The sequence below is a fragment of the Anticarsia gemmatalis genome, chromosome 8 (genome assembly GCF_050436995.1).
Source record: "Anticarsia gemmatalis isolate Benzon Research Colony breed Stoneville strain chromosome 8, ilAntGemm2 primary, whole genome shotgun sequence".
Lineage (NCBI taxonomy): Eukaryota > Metazoa > Arthropoda > Insecta > Lepidoptera > Erebidae > Anticarsia > Anticarsia gemmatalis.
The window spans coordinates 11,610,944-11,631,407 of NC_134752.1; the positions used below are offsets into that span (position 1 = coordinate 11,610,944).

General features: G+C 34.9%; 1 protein-coding gene across 5 annotated transcripts in view; it reads left to right on the forward strand.

The window, feature by feature from the left end:
• The window catches only part of LOC142975107 (protein tweety-like), an 82,531-nt gene that overhangs the window by 634 nt on the left and 61,433 nt on the right, over positions 1-20,464 (forward strand). The window lies entirely within an intron of this gene.

Below are 20,464 nucleotides of genomic sequence, written 5' to 3' on the forward strand. Positions count from 1 at the left end.
TTTGTAATACAATATCCCCAAAATTAATTTACTTATTTATTATGTAACATTAATGTGTAACATTAAACTCAATTTTTACTAGGCTCATAAAAAAATGTGGTCATTTCTTAAATTATATACATATTCAACATAGCTGTTAGGACAACCTGAATTAATAATGATACACCCTTATTATTTATTCAAATATATTTAAAATTAAGTTAAATATGTAAAACAAGTCCTTGTTTGTTTAGCATTCATTATAACTTGACAAAACTAATTGGAACAGATGTTCTTGAATTACTGAATACATTAAAGAAGGTTTGTATCTAGGTTCTTTCTAAAAAATATATATTTATGAACTGTACCTATGCTATAAGTAAGTAAGTAGGTACTAAATAATAAAAAAAAATGTAAATAATTTAAAATACTTTATTTATGTCTGCATGATTCCCTAAAATATCACACTATTTTAGAGTAACATCAGTAATAAAAAAGAAAAGTCTTTTACTAATTATGCATGCAATTAATGGAATGCATAAATGCATCAGTAGTAGGTACATACTCTAGTAATATCATGCATTTTAGAACTAGATACCTATAAGATGTATATGTCCTCTTCTGATATTGCAGATTCTGTTATAATAATAAATCATAAGTAAAAATATACCTTTTATTATAAGTAACACCTCTATCTTAAAATTTTCGCAAAACAATCTCGCTTATAATTTGGCTAATCTCATTGTAACCTTTGAGTGTGACCTCAAGTGGTGGTAATTAACACTGGGCCTGAGAGCTGACTCATTTTGTGTTGCCATTCTGAGTTAAAATTTATATGACTATTATGAAGTTATGAAGATAATGGATGGGTTAATTAAATTTTAGGATTGATTTACTAGCATTATACTGAGATCAATCATCATCATCATCATCATCATTTGGGGCATTTATCCATCCACTGCAAAAGTTAGTACCTACCTAGTTAGTTGATTAATTTCTGTGTTATTTTTTAACCAAATAATTGTAATTCACCAAATTAAACTTTCAATATGTTTCATTTCCATAACTAGAGATCTACCTACCTACTATGAATAAATATGCACATATACCTAGGTATAAACGGACAGGCAGATAGCAAGTCGGGATCACACGAGATCAAAAAGCTTATTTCGCGAGATGTAGGTGCCAAAATTGTGAAACTAAGTATCGCAAATTTATGTGATCTCGTGATTGTGCTCCCTACCGTGCACCAGTTACCGAAACTCATCAGCGTATTGCCCTTGCGTGTCAAACGATAGTGCAATTCATCATTGAACAATTTATTAGTTTTATAGACTCCCTTAATTTTATAAAGGTCTGACCTTTCAATTCTATTTCACCTGTCTATAAAACTAATAAAAAAGAGATATTTGAAACAGGGAGGCGCTTTAAACAGCTGCCGTTAGCGCATCTGCTTATGCTCATTAGTCGTACTAATGTTTAATACATAGCCACGCTTTGTCATAGAAGTACGTAGAACACCATTTATCACGATATTTATATAGGTATCTAGTTATTTTGCGCATTATATTTCTGACGGGGATATTACGCGATCATCCATTCAATTGATAAAGCTTCGATCAGGTTTTAATCTGGAATAGTCTCATGACGAGGAGATTTTCAGAACCCGCTAGCACCGTATATTAAGACTTAAAATATATAGAGAATGGTCTATTACCGAAAAACACCGAAAGTTTTCATTTTTCATTCAGATTACCTTCCCCAAGCATACAAACGAAGTTTGCCTCCGTATGGATGGTTATTTCCCCGTACAAGCAAGCTGCACGAAAGTTAAAGTTATGCCTTTTGTTTTATCCTCATAAATCTTGCGGCAGATGTTTGTTTCCAAGTAGGTACTAAGCACCTGTCCTTTACGAATATCACCGAATAAACGTATTTACAAAACATTATCCGCGGTGACTGATAACATCTAACAGTTACGCCTACACAACGTCCATATAAATGTCCGCTGAATCACTTTGTATGCCAAATGTGAACGTTTTGCATTTTACAAGTTCAGAATAACGATCAGTGGCCTTCAACTTGATTGTGAATAACGTTATCTTGCGGTTACTTCACCATTTGTTTGTGGAAACTAAAAGTATTGTAACTGACGCACGTACTGCCTGCCGCAGAACTAAAAGTAAGATAATTTGTAGTTTAATATCCAAGGCATCGCTTATTGTCACTAGGAAACTCACTTTGAAGAAACATGTTCACGAATCACCTTATAAATTACGCAGTCACATTTGCTTGAAGTACCGAAATAAGAGCTACAATAGATACTTATTTATTGATAGTTATAACTAGCCTATAACCGTAACATAACAATTTTATGACGTCCGACTGACTGCGAACCACAACCGCAGACCGCAAACGACACTATTTTAGATCTGTAAGAGATTTATTAGAACTACACATCGACTCAATAATCATAATGCTTTATTTGCAATGGATAGTTAGATAAGGTGTTACAAAAACAAGGATTTACCGGAAAATTACTTTTCGTTATGATAAGATAACGATTTTAGGGGAAATGTCACTGTTTTTTGAGTTTTTACGGGAATTAACTAGGTACTAATGTCGACATTACCTACGTAAAATGAAAACCCTTCTTTGGACCAAGTGTGAAATCGATATTGAATAAAGGCACTCAAAGACAGTTAAGTATTTTTATTTCTTCACTTTTCACGAATGTGGTACGAATGCCACACCTCCCAATGATCTAGATACCTAATTACAGGTTAAGTGCAACACGATTAAATATAAACAGATAATATGATATTATCAAATTAGTCTATCAAACTTGTTTGCTCAAGTGTCTGATTGAATCTAAAAATAAAATTTAATATCTTTTTAATTGTTAACGCCTGTAAAATTTACTCTTCATGAATAAAAATAACTACTTACTGAGGTACCTAAAGAGTGAATAATAAAAATGCACCATTTCAGTTCCTCTTCCAAAGAACACAAATCTGCCATCATTACTTGCGAAGGAATAAATTAACTCTTTCATCATACAAGCTGGTTAACTTTAAGCTATTAATTAACTCTTGTAATCTTTTACTTAGAAAAAAGCTAAGTACCGCTAAAGCTAGTATTTACCTAGCTGCCTAATTAGATGCGTTACCACGACTACTGGTTTCCCTATCTAAGATCTTAGTCTGCCTAGAATACAACGATCCTACTTATACTAGAAACACGATTTCGACGTTTTATTCCTAGAAAAGTACATTCCTTCAAGGAAAAATATTCCCATATTGTCTGTCAAAGGAAATTCCGGATATAGAAGCAAAAGGCATTTTATTATTATGCCTAGAGAACGTCTGTGACGACTGACGATATTTCGTATTGTATTAACGTGGAACGGGAGATCCCCGCAACTATAGAGCAGCCAAAAAATAAATATTACAGTGAACTTTGTAACAGTGGAAACGCAACGGTACCCTTAATAGCTTGTTATAACTACAAATACCAAGAATTGGATAGGAAGTCTAGAGTTATGTGAATTTTCCTTTCCATGTATCTTTGCCTCTTGCATGGGTTAATATATCTGTGGCTTGGACTTCTAGTGATTCATGCTTGTAAGCTATAAGCTCTCATACAATCGTTTTTGCGAAAGCAAATGCAGTTTGATAAACATCATACTTCCTCATCATTAGAAAGTTTCCAAAACAGAAATCAATCAAAACTTATAAACGTTCGTAAACTTGATACATCGGTAAGTAACCCAAGTAAACTGATGTTGATCCAAACAAAGACTGAAGTAATAGGAACAATGCCGTTCGCTAGGAAGGCCACTATTGTGACCCCAATCGCGGTCGACGGCCGGGGGTGACTCACCCTGCGCGTGCCTACGTATTCAATGAAGTCTCAAGAGAATTCTACCAGATGTATCAATGTAGCAATACTTGTGGTGTAATAATTAAACCACCTTTGCTCCAGTTTAAAATAGACTTACACCAATGGTTCTGATCCTCATACTTACGTTTTCGTTGTATTTTTAACCTTTAACGCAAAAGGAAGGGACTTATGCTCCTAGCCTCCTACATATCAAGTATGTTTGCAAGCTTTCGATATGCGGTTGCGACTGGTTTCGTGGCGCAGTGGTTAAGGTCGCCACGCTGATACCATTGCGTCGAGAGGTCTTGGGTTCGATTCCCACACGGGACAATTATTTGTGCTATCCACAAATAGTTGTTTCGGGTCAGGTTGTTCTTTGTGTCCGTTGTTTGTATGATTGTAAAAGTCCCCGCGACACAAGAGCAATATTTAGTGCGGTCTTTAAAAAAAAAGAAAAAGATCTTAATGTTATAGTTGTCATTAAGAAGAAAGCAGAATGTTATATAGCAGAAATGTCAGTGTCATAGGTAAGGCTTGATTCTAATCGTAAGTAAAAAGTTCACTGTTCTGATAACATGAACTTTGACATAATATGATGCCGCCGGCCTCGTATCTCATAGGCGTGTTAGAGAATATAAACATGGCTTGATTAACGCCCTACTTTGTACTCTGAACTATATTATTTACATTATTATGTTAAAATATGTTTGACGAACTTATCTTGTAGCACTAATTTACATTTTGTTTATTTAAATAATAACGATAGCATTTTTAATTTGGTGTTTATTTTGACTGTACTAGTATTACATCGAAACTATTTTTGATTATCTACAAGCGATCCCCTACAAATCCATCTTACTTACTTAAACCAAAAACCTCGTTGAAATAGAACAGCTTTACCAAATGCGAAGTATAACATTACAAAGATCATGAGACTCTAAATTTTATCTCTCCGGGGCCAAAAATACACAGTACCCGGTTAGATTTAATTGGTTAGGGTCCCAAGGTCCCGCTCAGTTTTAGGGGTGGACTTATTACTCTGTTCAACCCCTGCGAGTCACGCCGTGGTGGATTATATCGCGTCATATTTTATGCAGGCTTTCCGAAATTGTGATTCCGTGCTGTAAGCTCTTATTAAGTTTATTTGGAAAGCTCCCGTGTAGTAATAACTGTCGGTACGTTATTAGATGGCTTTATTTAAATGTTCAGCATTAATATCACAGCTACTTCGATGACAGCTAAAATATAACTGATTGCTACGTAGTTGCAGAATGCCTTAGTAAAGTAAAATATAGTATTAAACATCAAGGAAACTAAGCAGGTACTTCTACTTAAACACCTTTCTCCCACTGTTGTTTATTGTATACCTACTAACCTAAGAATTATACTTACAAATGTAAGTTCCATTCTAACACTATTTAATGGCTGTATTTTATGACATGTAACGAAACCTCGCATTGCCTCAATCCACTTAACCTTTAATGGGAATGCAACAAACGATCGCATCTGTAATACTAAATGGAGCAAAGGGCTTTTCTAATAGCATGCAACCGATAACGATGCATATATAGCGAGCGGATAGAAACCTGCACCATGGCCATTGAAAACGAGCTTTTCCTTCATAAAAAAGAGATCAATAAACCCATTTTACTACGCCACTAGCACGCGATATCAATTCGAACGGCGTTAACCGACTTTTCAACCGATAAATCAAACGATTAATTTCCAAATCGTCTGATGGAGTTTAAATCCCCGTGAAACACTCGAGATCAACCTCGGAGCACTCGGTTGCGTAAAAACTAAATGCCAACGTTATGAAACTGCAACGTAATCGCTTGAAAAACTCTTTTGCATAATTACTCACGGTGCTGTAGGATTTTTATAATGAGGTCGAGCTAAGATCCCACCACCGTAGTCCGTGCTCGATGCTGCCCGGTGTTTCTATTATGGTCCCCTTTCATTGTGTTTTTGCTAAACTTTCCACTTGACACGGTTCTTTAAAGTGTCGTATTAAGGGCCATTCAAAACTTTGTTTTTCTTAAACAGTCGTTAAAGCATAGCATTCTTTACGAGTCATTCTGGAGTTCATAATTTTGCTACGTTAAAACAAAAGTTGTGAACAAAATGTCGAATATTTTCTTTAAAATTTATGATTTTGCTAGCAAACCACATCTATAGATGGAATTCCGTGCACACGTGGCCGGAAGCCGCGGAGCTTCGATCGCTAGACTGGACATATGGCCGGCTGACCAGATTGATAAATGACTGTTGCTATATGTTTTTGTCCCTATGTACTAATGATAAATTCAAACGGCGTTGAGTGGCAGACAATATGATTGTCAATTGTTTTCAATTTATTTCCAAACAGTTGAATTAACAAACAATAGTTTGTTAATGTGAGATTTTGTACGTCAATGGCAATCAAGCAAGGGCACTTACGTAACATTCATCTCATGTACATTTGATGTCAAAATCATGTCGCATACATCCTTTTGTATCATGAGTTGTATATGAATGCGGATGTGAGTATGTGGGTATGTATGTTACCAACTAGGGCCTCAACGCTTTAACCTATTTTAAGACCAGTGTCCATAACTTTGCTTAATCATGTCCCCACTGTGTCACAGTGGTTTGGCGGGCAGCAATTTCTTTGAAATGTGATATCAAGAACGTAAACGAAGAAAAAGCCTAGCGCGCGTTTGAAGAAGGGTGGATTGACTGCTCTTTTGAAGTGATTGCAAGGTTTCTTTTATAATTTACAAATTAACGATGTAATGTTAAATTAAAATCTTGGAATATAAATTTACATTTCATTAGGATTCCTACTTAGTTGGCTACCTACTGCAATTTGTATCCCTGATTTCCTTGAAAGACTGACATAATAAGTAAAAAGAAAGTCCTTAACTGTTGACCGGTACTTGATAAGCTTTTATATATTAGTTAGCAAACTAAATCTGCTTTTAAACTAAACATCAAAGTAGTACCTACTTAACATAATAAATATTCAGGAAGTTTGAATAGACACCAGGAAGCTCTACCAAAGAACAGTGCAACGGAACTGTTCGTTTAGTCATTCGGCAAGGGAACGCGCGCGCTAAGTTGTGTGCCATAAATCATAATGATTGCAGCAGCGGTGCGCCGCGGGGGAGGGGGAGGGGGGAACAGATGTACAATGTGTTATGCACGCTAGCTGACTTTGTATTAGGAATTGGTTTACTTGGGTGGTATTCTGGAGTGCTTTTCGGAGGTTATAAAGTGTCTTCTATTTGCAATAAATGATTGTACAAAGTCTTCTCTTACTTACTTGATCGACACATGATCACTAATACTGTTTTATTGTTTTAAACAACCGATTTGTTAAGTGCTTCTGTAGACAAACTACTGATCATTCTTTTTCTTAATTTAAAGAAAGCGGAGGTCCTTTTCTCTCGGCACAGTCTTCTCCCGACGGAAATCAATTCGTCCCTATTAAAAGCTTCCCATTTAATTTTCCTTTTCAATCCGCCATTATTTCTTTGTAAACATTAAGGTCTTAACAAAAAATAATTGGCGAAAGATCATTAATTGTAGCGCGCGCCCGGCGAGGGTACGATGACAACGACAAAGTTTCCGTAATCATTAACAGTGGCCGTGATAATAAATATCTTTAAAAATACACCGAAGTAAATGGCTTAAGTCCCCGAAGTACGTAAGCGACGCGGTGACCGACCGCGCAGATGACTCTTAAGATAAGCAGACTCCGAGACTGGAGATACTAACGACCCGACGCGAATTGGGTTAATGTCTCTTTTTGCAAAACTACATCTGTCACGGATAATACATTGTTTTACTTTGTTAGGAAATATGGCGCTAGTTTGTAGTGCAGCGCGGGATTACTGGATCTCTATGCTTGTATGCTATGCTAGAAATATGAATTAAAGCCTCGTATCCACTAGGCAACATTTGGCGCGCGACACGTGAATCTCAACATGTACGGCAACGCTGCACAACAGCGCGCGACGTTGCCAGCTACCGCGCAACGTGACGCGCGGCTTGTTGTTTGTTTAAAGTGCATCGTTAGTTGAGCATCAATTGTTGTCGAGTGGAGACGTGACGCACAACAATCTTCTTTTTGATTTCGATAAAATTATAACCACTGCCGCTGAAATCAACACAAGTTCCTCTGGCGACATGTTGTCGACGACTGAAGAATGTGTGGACAGACAACGTTGTTAAACAAATGTTCCGCGTCAACATTCAACAAGTTGCGAAACATGTTGAGCAACATGTCGCGCGTCAAATGTTGCCTAGTGGATACGAGGCTTAACTATTCTTAAAATACCAAATCGGACGGTGTATGTAAATGGGATTGTGTCAAAACTGCAAAATTATTGTTTCCTTTCGTTTAAATATTAGAGTACGTATTACCTTTTCATAGCTTTCGTGATTCTAGTTAATCTATCCAAATATTATTCAACTGTTACTAGATTTAGTTTCATGCCATATTCTCACGTTTTGCATAATTTTACTATTAAATAAATCTCTCAAATGTCAAATCCTTGGCAGTATCATTAACTCGTTAGTATTTTAGTAACGTGAATAAGTTACATGAATTGTTTTGCATTTGTTTCACAAAAACAAGTTTTAAATTGCCAGTCTGTTGTTTAATTTCAGGTAAAATGACTAGTGCTCCGACGTTTCGGCTTGATGCGCCGAGCGTGGTCAAAGGTCATGTCTTTTGTGAATTTGTGCAAAAACATTACTAACTAGGTATTGTAAAGATTATCTTAGGTAGTTTACGTCCTAAAAATAACAGTGGATTATCTGTGTTTGGTTAGTATTTGACAATGAAAGCTTAAGGTATTCTTAGAGTTGTTTTTTTTAAGTGTCTGGATATTATAGAATAGTGCTAGAAAATCCGTTCCTGTAGATATAGAGAGAGAAATAAAATGCAAAAATCGTTCAGAGACAAATTTGCTTTGACATAAGCTGCAAATATGACTCAGCTAAGCTGTGAATCACTTGAGGTCATCCAAAAACCAATTACTAAAATAATTTTACGGGAAAATACTCTTCTATACTATCACAATGGAGTCCAGGGGTTATTTCCACTACTAATGTCGTTACAGTACAGAGAGGGTGGGAATCCAATCAAGTCGCCGTTCCCCTGAGCCGCCCGATGGAATGCGTCATCAAATTTATTACTATTGCTGCTCTTGACAGTTTTAAATGCACCGACACTCCTGTAAGATGTTCAATGTATTGTAAAATGAAATAACTTTTTTATTGGCCAAGTTTTTTTTAAGATGTTGCGTAGGAAAGAAGTTTTTGTGATTCTATTTCATCTATAAATTACATTTCTAAAGTCTGGGTTTAGATAGAGACTATTACCCTGCAATAGAGTAAATTTTTTGCACAAAAAAACGAACACGATGGGAACGAAAAGAGATAGAAGAAAAGTAAACTTAATATAACCATGGTTTGATTTTAGATTTGGTTAGCAGCCCCTTATTATTAATAATTACGTAGCTTGGAATAATGTATTCAATTAATAATTAACCGTTATCAGGAAATTAATTTCAATGTCTAAATATTTGATGTGATGATTAGAGCCATCGTAGAACTGACCTCGGCTCAAAAGGTTATGCCTTTAAATGTTACGTCATTTCGTTTAATATGAAACCACAAGTGATAAATAATAAATGCTCGATATTTGTGAGAATAAGTCCATAATAGCATTAATAGTTCAACGGCTAGCGATAGAAAGGGCATGGGTTCAAGTCACGATACTTTACGAAGTCGATCTGTTGTGGTGAAGCCATTTTAAAGCTTACTTCAGTCATGCGAGAATATCGACAATAAATCGACTAAACACAGCACTTGAATAAAAAAATACAAATTTGTTGTTGATCATGTTCGAATTTTGAAATCAGGTTGTGGAATGCCAGAGATGTCCGGTGTTGCCATGTGGAACTTCGAAGGTCGCATTAAAAAAGTTTTAATCAATTTTATAATTAGTCATGAAAAGGGACCTACAATTAAGACTGACATCTGTCAGAACTGCCAACCTCACTGGCTAATTTCAAGTTAAAACGCAAATTTTTCGTTCAAATAAAAGTCTTGATACGGCATTTGTGTCTTAAGTTAATTTTATAGGCAAGTACCTAGGTAATTTAGGTTAAACAATAAGATGTTGTTAAGTCAGAGATACGTGGATACAAATACCAAATTACTCTCGAATCCATAGTAACTTCCTGGAAATATTCGACTTACAATTTCCCAATAGGTATCTAAATTATAAAATTTTAAGTGTAACCTATGACAGATATATAAAATTGTACTATAAACGTCCGTAGGTATTTATAAAATCGATAAATTCACTGTATGTTAACTTTTCACAGTAAAATATTATCAGAATTTCTACGAAAATCACAACAAATATCCGTTCATTCCTATTGCAGTTAAATTCTGTGGGAACATAGTTGCAATCGGTTGCAATTCGTTATCAGCGCGTTATCAGTTCGCGTTGGTGTCCAGTGGCCATCGCAACCCCGTTCTGATATTATAATTTAATAAAGCACTGTTGATAATTATGATGAAATATGTTCCTGTAGGAAGCGCATGAGTTATGTATGAGTCAAACTCATGATGTATGATGTCATTTTATAGTTTTTACTAATGTTTTAAAATGATATCATATTATAATTAAAAATGTATCCAGCCTTTTATGTTGTTTAATGTTTGAAACAAATTTATCAATTGTGTTTTTGTTAACGGAAATTTTCATACATTTTTCGGTATTATACTTACCTACTTGTACTGGCTCGAGGTCCAGTTATATTGTTTAGTTCTTTTGATAACCTGATCTGTAAGTAAATAGGTCTTAAGTAATGAAATGTATTCCTCATAATTATTTAATTTTAAAAGTAAACCTGCTTTTATAATACCTGCTTTCTGCTGATAATAGGTAAGTACTTATGTACTTTTGATAACATTTAATTGTCGTGGTAACCTAAGTTCTTAAATTTTTCTATTTTTATTTCAAGCCATTACTCAGTTCAGTCCTTTGTTTGGCTTTTATATCCGAAGAGAAATAATGGCTGTAGGCATGATTAAGAGTATTATAAAATAACATTATTATTGCCATATAAAACACATTTATAGTTCCTAACCACAATCCTTTTGTTCGTCATATCAACAAAATTTAGGTACCTATAGAGATTCATCAAATCATGGGCATTAGTGTTGTTTTTCCGTGCCTATTCTGTACTGGACCCGATATTACAGCAATTATAATAATAACTAAGTATCGCTATAGTAATTAGAGTCTATGGTGTCATAGATACGTAATCCACTTCAAATAGATCTTTAACGCGATTGACGTAAGTTAAGGACAAATAGGTACGTATATGCAGTTCAAGCAGGCTGTCGCTTTTTTTTATAAAGCTTTATAAACAAATTAGTTATAGTTAAAAACTTAGTAAAGACTCTATCCGAGGGTTACGGCTATTATTAATGAGATATACAAAGTCCTGAAATCAGAACATCGGTGACTCTCATTCAGTTGACGATGGCCTGTTTGATACACCCTTTTCTACCTTTTTTATATGGAAATCCACAGAATGATTACTTATTAATTAATTAATTAATAATCTATAAAAATCGTGCATGCCAAGATTCTACTAACTTGACGGACTGTATAATTGTTTCAGGTACTGCGAAATGGCACAAAATTGTCAAAAAACCCATATGATTATTTCCGACATACCTACCTACCTACATATAAAGTACTAAAGGTGTATTTAATTCAATTTCAATGAACAGCAATTACTCAATGAAATCACTAAGTAGTTTGATTCAGTGATCGTTTTACATTAACACGTACGGTTTAATTACTTAAGTAATCGCTTCAGTGCAGAGCGGTGTAAAGTTGCAACGATTTGACGCTTCGACGCTTTTCATTCTGTGAATCAGTGTTCATTACGATAATGAAAATGACAGATATTTCGTTTAATTGATTTGGTAATTCCATTGGCGGTCTTTTATTATCTTCGGAGAAATTTAGAGACCTTATTTTTAATTAGATGTCACAGTCAAATGCCTTGTAAGTTCAAACAATTTAAGGGAAATCTTTAGATCCGGGTGTTATCCACGCAAGAAACGGCGGCAACGATACAAATTTTAAACTATGTAGGTACGTATTTGGATTTGTTTACACATGATCCAAAAGATTATTTTGTTGTATCATAACTTTTAAACTCTCGCGTTGCATGTTTAATGTATAATAGAAAAAAAAATTCTATTATACATTATTTTGTTGTATGTTTTTTTGAGTCATATATATTCAACAATCTAGTACCATCAATCTACTTATCATAATATCAAAGCAATTTATATAATAAATAAATAATTCCACAAATGGTGAACATTAATTCTCGCGGTGCAACAAATACGTCATACTTGAAGCGGCGCGTGCGCAAGTGAGCGGAACTGTAAATTTGTTTTATTCAGCTTAACCATAATGTGTTACGCTGTTTGATTAAGTTATTATCATTGGTATAAACACCTCGTTCATGCTCGTTATAGTGCGTTGACTTGCATAGAACTGCTATGACAAGGAGTGAAGACAGCAAGAATGCTTCGACCTCAGTTTTAGTGATTAAAAAAGGGACGAGTTTTATAAATGAATCTAAGCTTTCATCGATCTTAATTGTTGTTCTTGATCAATCTTCAAACAATAATTATTTTTGGTATTCGCTTAGCATTACCATATTACACTATATTTTGCTATAAAAGTATTCTCTTTACTATTTACAAATGAAATATCGACTGACCCATAATGTTTATGAATTCCCTTCTAACTTTCAATCAAAACAGTGAAATGTTATAAATATCTAGTTACAAATAAATAGTTTATATGATTAAGTGCTAATTACATTTCCCATGATATCACTTGGTTATATTCGCATGACGTAATTGAGCACGAGCAGATATCGGGCAGGCACTTGCTCGGCTCGTTAAATAACATTTTATGCGTTTAAAAGTCGCGTTCGCGTGCTAGCATTCAAATGTATGTCCGCTTCTACTCGATCGATTTGAACTTAAACTTATTGCAGTTGGATTGTGTGCTTAGAGTGCCGTAAAAGTTGTCAATTATATTTTAAAAGAGAGTTGCTGCAGGGTCTTATAGAAGCGTTTAGTTTTTGGAGTCGTATAGAGACATTATGGGTCTGTTCCCTGTTCTAACCCTTAAAGAAATATTTACTTCATTCAATAAAATACGAATATAGGAGATACAAGCTTTGGCAACATTGTGATCCTTGTAGTTATGCAGTGCTTTCCATTTTCAACTTTATCTAACTTTACCAAGCTACTTTAATGAAATATTTTTGGAATCGCTCCAGCAGTTATGAAGTTTAATATCGACAGACGCTTTTAACCTTTCGTTTCTTTACATAGGAGAAGCCTTACCAAAACGAGTTATTCAGTAAAATTCAATATTGATCAGTCAGTACAGGCAGCGCGGAGGGAGTTGTTAATATTCTTTGAATACGATGCATAATTAATTTATGCAGCCCCAAAGCGACGCTTGGGGAATTACCCTACCAACGATAAAATGTCCACATACAACCTCTCTCTGTAAATACAGTATAATTATTATGTTTATATGAAGCACATTATTTTAATGGCACTTTGGAGACTATTAGCGCTATTTACTGTATATTATTTTTCTATATAGAACTGAAAGAATATTTTATGGACTCATTAATCTTTTAGCTTTTCAAATAATATTATATGTTTATCATACATAATATTACGTAAATCGAATATCATTCAAATCGTTCATGTAAATGCTTTAGTTAGTCTTCCAGCAGCCAACAATAATAACATCTGAAAAAGCTCGTTTATTCAACTCTACCACTCAAGAATGCGGAATAGATTATCAGAACTCATAACGAAATTAAACAGGAAGCTTTAAGTAAACCATCTAAGACAATAGTAACCCAGCCGGATGTGGGAGTGCATTGAATCAACACTTCCCGGGTTCTAAGCGGACCTGCCCAAATAAGTCGGGTGCTGACAGCTCAAACATATCGGAAACTACCCGGCGCGCACCTTAAATACTTACTTATAATACGTTACTTGAATATTTATACTACTTGGATAACGTGGGCATTAGTAAAAGTGCCGTCCAGCCGATCCTTCCACGGCAACGAGTTAAAGTACCGCGGCATTATAAGGGACGCTTATGTACAATATTGGAGGTGTAGTGCAAGGGAACAGCCTCATCAATGCTTGAACGTTAATGCGGTCTTTAAACTCAACTTTTTTCAATGCGACCTGTTTGATATTTAAGCGTGTTTGTTGTCATACTTAAATACTTTAAATATCTCGCTAAAGTGTTTCAAGTTTTTACATTTTTGTAGTTAAATTCCAGTTTGCATTTATCAACGATGTTATCGATTGGCGATGCGAAATTCTGCGATGTTTGTACATTGATTTTTTTATCGGGCATCGTTGAAGTAATCGGGTAATGTCCCGGTTTATTTATTTTTAACAAACCTGAATCAGCATCACATTATCACATTATTTTATCGGTTAACTTAACGAGTAACTTTAAAAATACTGCAAGCAAAATAGTTTATGAAAATATCCACGGTAGGAGTTTTGACATGTTTCCAAAAATGTCGTCAAATGGAAAATATTGAAGGAGCTTTTTCTATAAATCGTTCGGCATAAATAAATAAACCTTTTCCTTTATAAGTCGGTATGTAAATATGATTAATTCCGTTTCGATTCGTCTCCACTGAGCCATGACGATAAGCGGATGATTGGGTGCCATACTGCTATTATACATTAAATATAGAAATTGTATGTTTATTTTTTAACTGCCTATTGAAAAGATAGGGTTGATGTTTGTACAAATAAGTTGTTGTTACGGAAAACAAAGACAAAACATTTCAGACAATACAACTTATCTTATGGAAGGTTTCTGATGTCTAGCTGCTGCTGGTAGTAGACTACCTACCTATAAAAGACATCCAAAAACTCCATAAGAGTCAATTATAATAACAAATTCCTAGAGGTCTCTACTTGGTGTTATTTTTGATATTGCTGTATGAATATGATTTTAAAACTGGTAGGATGACAAATTAGCTTAGCTATTAACACTTGCCAAATTTCGCAAACTATGTGCAAATGTCTTGCCTCCAGGTATTGACGAATCAATGAGAGGATAGATATCGCCCAATTTTACATATTTTGAGCGTTTCAGAAGATCACTGTAGGTTGAAGCATGAGAACTACTACTAAGTGTGGGCGGCTGTTAGTAACAAACAGTGGATGACACAATTTTGTGGTTTTGATAAAACATCATAAGGGCAATGAGTCGTATTGTTTTTTACTGTTTCTGCTCAGATTTGTGTGTCAGAGATGTGTGGATTTGTATTCTGCACAATACAAATTGTTTTGTTGCGCTTAATAGAACAGTATAGAATTACAATACATTCTTTGGTTAGTTAAATTTGGATGATAAGAATATTTATTTTTGTCTTTTTGCTATATCATCTAGTAACGAACCAGCCAATCATATTTTATTACACAAGCTTCTGTTCGGACATTCATAAAAATATGAACAAAAAACAACCGGTCGAAACATAACAGCATGTTACATTCCAAGGTCATTATCTTAAGTTCAAGGTCACGTACAAATGAGATTCTATATCATTGAAAATTGCCTCCGTACAAGGAAGTTTGAAAGCAATGAATATTGATAGTCGTAATTAGGTGTCGTGTTCGATGGGACGTTACGAGCGATATGAGAATACGCGACTGTTCCCACGGTGATAAATTAGCTAGATGTGCGAAGTGGAAATGGGTTTATTAATGACTTTTGATATTATAGGTGCTTCGTAGTTCTGTGAGAGAATAACTTAGAACATAGTTTCTCTGTAGCAAACGCATCAAGAATACACTCTTGATGCGTTTTCCGCTCAAAGATCAGAGCCACGAATCGGGACTGGCAGGATGTGAAAAAGTATTGAGGTAGTAGCGGAAAAATTCGTGCTAGCGGGTCTCTCCCAAGAACAAAGTGAGAACTCTAACTAGAACTTGCCTGGCGTAATAAATAGATTATATTATTAATCGTTTTTTGTCTGTAATATACCTCCAGTTCACAATACTGTGTGTAAAAATACCAAATTGAAAACTTAATCCGGTTTTCATCACTTTTAAACAACAGCTGTAATTACCAAGTTCAGTACATTGTCGGTAGCTATTAGCCTATTAGCTATTGTTAGGTTACAACATATACGTGTAGTTTTTATGAAGAAATCATCGAGGTAAACGATCATGAAATTCAGATTCGTCGTGCAAAAAATACTTGTAATCGCCTGCAGTAACGGATAATGAAATATTTTTTTATTCCATTGAGTAACGTATAAAAAAGAATGTTGGAGTCGTTGTTTTTGTAATCGATAGCTTACAAGAAAACATCCTGTGTTCAGCTTAGACAATTATTTTATTGTATTAGTTATCTAGTTTCTCATTATGTTCGTGTATTTTACATGAAAGTTCACGGTATATCAAGTCGATAGCTTGCAAATGGCTTAGCGGTCGTAAAACAACACAAATGAAATAAATACGAAGTACTTTATTGTTAAAATATAGTGAGATTGTTATGTAAATCTAGCATAAAAGCTTTGCCAGTAAATATAGAATATTGAATCATATTCGTTATACCATGGATTGTGAATTTAATTTTTCATGGAGTGCGCGGACGCGGGCGCGCTGTGTTTAATCAAATAAAGCTTTTGTGTCGTCATGAATATTTCATTATTCGGAAAAGTGGTTCACTATAACTTCTAATGGAATACAACGCACGTTTATTATACGTGAATGTTTTGTTAATAAAATTGTTTTCAGTTTTAATAGTATGATGAGTTTTTCTCACGATAGTTTAGATGCACCGCGAAACGTAATGCAGCTCTATTACCTCATTAATATTCATAATACTTAGTCATTGTGAGTGAATGCTATTTACTTGGTCTCATGTAGACATTTCCATTCTTAAAGCACTCATAAGAATAAGTTATATTTTCCCACATATGATGTCCTTACTAACCTGTTTTTTCTTTGACGGAATACGTCGATTTCATAGGACCTTATTCCCGCCTTCGTTTTATACTTTTGTCAACTTAATATATGGTATCACAATATCGCTACACGAGTTTTAACCTGCAACAAATGTGTGAATAATACGTCAAATATTTTCCTTAAGCTTCCAATTTATGCCCCATATCAATAGAACATAGCTACTTGATTATTTTAATTTATAAGATAACGTTTGCTCTGTTCCCGGAAACGGTTGTAATATTGTAACAAAATGTTTGTTTATGTTTGTTTGTGTTGTCCTGTTGTATTCAGGATAGCTTATCTTTATCGAATCCGGCGCGGGCCGCCCTTCCGTTACATGACATTGAAGGTTACTTAGCAAGAATTTAGACAGTGAGCGATAGTGTGACTGCGGACTTTGAACACAATGGAAATCTGTCACATTATTGATTGTTCTATGCCTACTTATAACCTTAAATTGTGAAGAGATATGCCTTAAGTGTAATATGGGTAATCTAAAAGTTTGTATGAGCTTGATGCAACCCTAATTTCAGTAATATCCTATACTGAAAATACATCTACTGTAATGCATTAATTCATTTCATTCAGTTCCTGCAGTTGATAACTATATTTCGATGCCTAAACGGCGCTGCATGCCGTCTAAACACGACACAGAAATACGCTGTCGGCTTTCTTCAAAGCTGAGAGTATAGTGTATATTATAGCCCTTACGACAATCAAATATTTCCTAAAGCACTATATTAATATGTAGGTTTATTTCAGATTTACGATTCCGGTCGTTCTGGGAACAATTAAACGGGTATAAAATACGAGGAAACGTCATCCGGTGATGCTATATACCAGTTATACTATGCTGTAAACATTTAGTCATAAAATACTAGCTACATAGTCTTTAATAACTAGGTACCAGTTTAATGCACTAGTGTATGAACGTTTGTAAACAGAAATAGCACACTGTTCCCACACTACCATTAACTACTTTTTCAGTACCTAGTGCATGTTAAATACTTTTTTTAATAGCAAATATACAAATACTACACTTGTAGCGGCTATTATAAATCAGATAATGTGCATTTCAACATAAAACAAAACCTAGAAAGTTCTCCAAATTAAACATCCTTAAACCTTATAAGCCCTAAGATGCTTGAGTAAATAGTATATTAATATCTATTAGAACCTGTTGAAATCAAAAATTAGTTACTGAATATACGTATTAAGATATCAGAACTTTCTATCGTTAAGAGACGTTGACAGCAACAAGCAGTAAGTGTTCATGTATTACCGTATGGACCTAATCAGGTTAAAGCATGACTAGAAAGTGCTGATTATAGGTTCAACCTATGAGTATGCCCAGAGAAAGTCGATCTCGCAATCAACAAAATGAAGATGATTAGAGCCAAGCTTAAGTATAATTTAGCGAGCTATTCATAAAAGAAATAAAGACCACGACGGACGACAAAAAAGATCCAATTGTCACTTTGAAAAGAGCAAAATTAATATCTTTATAACGCCTCGAATACTCTTCACGGAGCGACCGGAGCTGGCGGCTACTCGCCGATCCGACTCAACTGACTAATTTAATTAATTGATTCGTGTCGTCTTCAGAACAAATCGACGATTTCAATTTTTCACATTTTTACTTTACCAATCTTCAAATTTCTACCCTCATCTCTGAATGTTAGAGTTGGAATTTCACTAACAGTTTGCAAAAGCCAATCGTTTCGGAATAAACTGGATGATATCCAGCAATTGATTTGAGTATCATAATGGTTTTTATATGGAGACGGATAGGCTGAATTCATAAATTGGTGCGAATACATTTGCTGAATGTATTCGTATATGAACATGAAATAAGAATTAAATTAATTGAAGAAACTAGGTTGAAGATAAAACAATTGACTATTTGATATTGTAGAAACAGACAATTTAATTAGAGTAGCAATGCTAGCAAAATAGATATGGAATTGCACGTTTTATTGTTTAATGAGAAATAGAAACTTAATAGCGTGAATCAAATGTAATCCATCGATGCGACGTCGCGTCACGTCCGTGGGAAGCGAACTGCACTGAAAAATAAAACAAATATATTTTTATACCGAGCTTTTTATTATCAGTCCCGATGATGACAATCGCTTTCTGTTTAAAATAAACACTATAAAAACAGTCATAAACACATGTTTTCTAAGCTGTTAAAGAGTTTTATAACGTTAAAGCTCGTTCAAGTGTCCATTGTTCTTTGAATCACACACGTATGTAAAATCTTGGCTCAATCGCACATGGACAAGTGGGTTGAATCTTGCACTCTACTTACTAAACAAACAAGTGAAGTTAAAAGCTTGTGATATATTATCGCTATAAAGATAAGAATAACTCAGATCGACGTCTCATGTGTGAGGGAGAGAACCGAGAGTGTCTGAGAAGTTAGAAAGAGAGAGGAACTGGCTGGAGGACCAAAACGTTTTATAAAGTTGCAGCGTAGGTCGAACTTTCGCAACGCAATCAATATTCTGAACTAGCTTTTGACGTTTCAAATGAAGGGTCTAATTGAATGAAAACATTTTCGGATTTCAATTTGCCGCAAAAGTTTTCCGTTCTCCCACTACGACCCAAATACGAATTGCTATTCAACTTTCCAAATCCCGTATAATATTGTGAAGCCAATCCTTTTATTTATGTCAGATTGGAAGCAGAATGTTTTCAGGCAGCCTTAATACTATGCACGAGGGGCTCCAAGCGAACCCATATATCATTCGAGATGCATCGGATATGATATCAAGTAAGTTCTTACTTCACTCGGAGATTTAAAGCCGTGTACTCACCAGACAGATCATAAGTAGCAGTGGATTTTCGCAAGATTTTCTGCCGTAGGTTGTTTATGGTTCACTGATACGTGACATAACAATTATAACCTAAAACAATTAAATTCAGTTAGCAGTTGCCTAAATGAATTTGCAGTAGTTTTCTTCTACAGTCTTAGTTATGTCTGACACGTAACAAAGTGTTTTACAGAATTATTAAGTCGGTCGGGTGGCAAAATGCCTTTACTTAGCTTGGCAACTTGGTTCATGTATGCAAAGCGAAATTTCATTAGAATTCAAACCGTCTCGTACACTGTTATATGAGTTTATCGTGAGCGCGGCTGTGTGTCGGTGATTAATGAATTTTTGGCACCGTTCAGCGCAGTATCATTAAGAGGCGCCTTTGTTAAATATTTACTAAACGTAAAGTGGGTATTGTGCAAACATGATATATTGTCATTTTATTTTCGACTATGCTTTTGTCTGCTGCTATGAAATACGATTTCTTTTTTAACTAACGGTAAGAATATACTGCAAGCAAATAGCCTATGAAAATCAATATGCAGTTGACTGAAATTGCAGTTAGGTCCTTCTGTATTGGACGTTCAACGTAACAATATCCGTCAATATTGCTTTTGACATCCTTTATTAATCTTTACAAAGCTATCTCAACATACACAGGATCGCCAAAC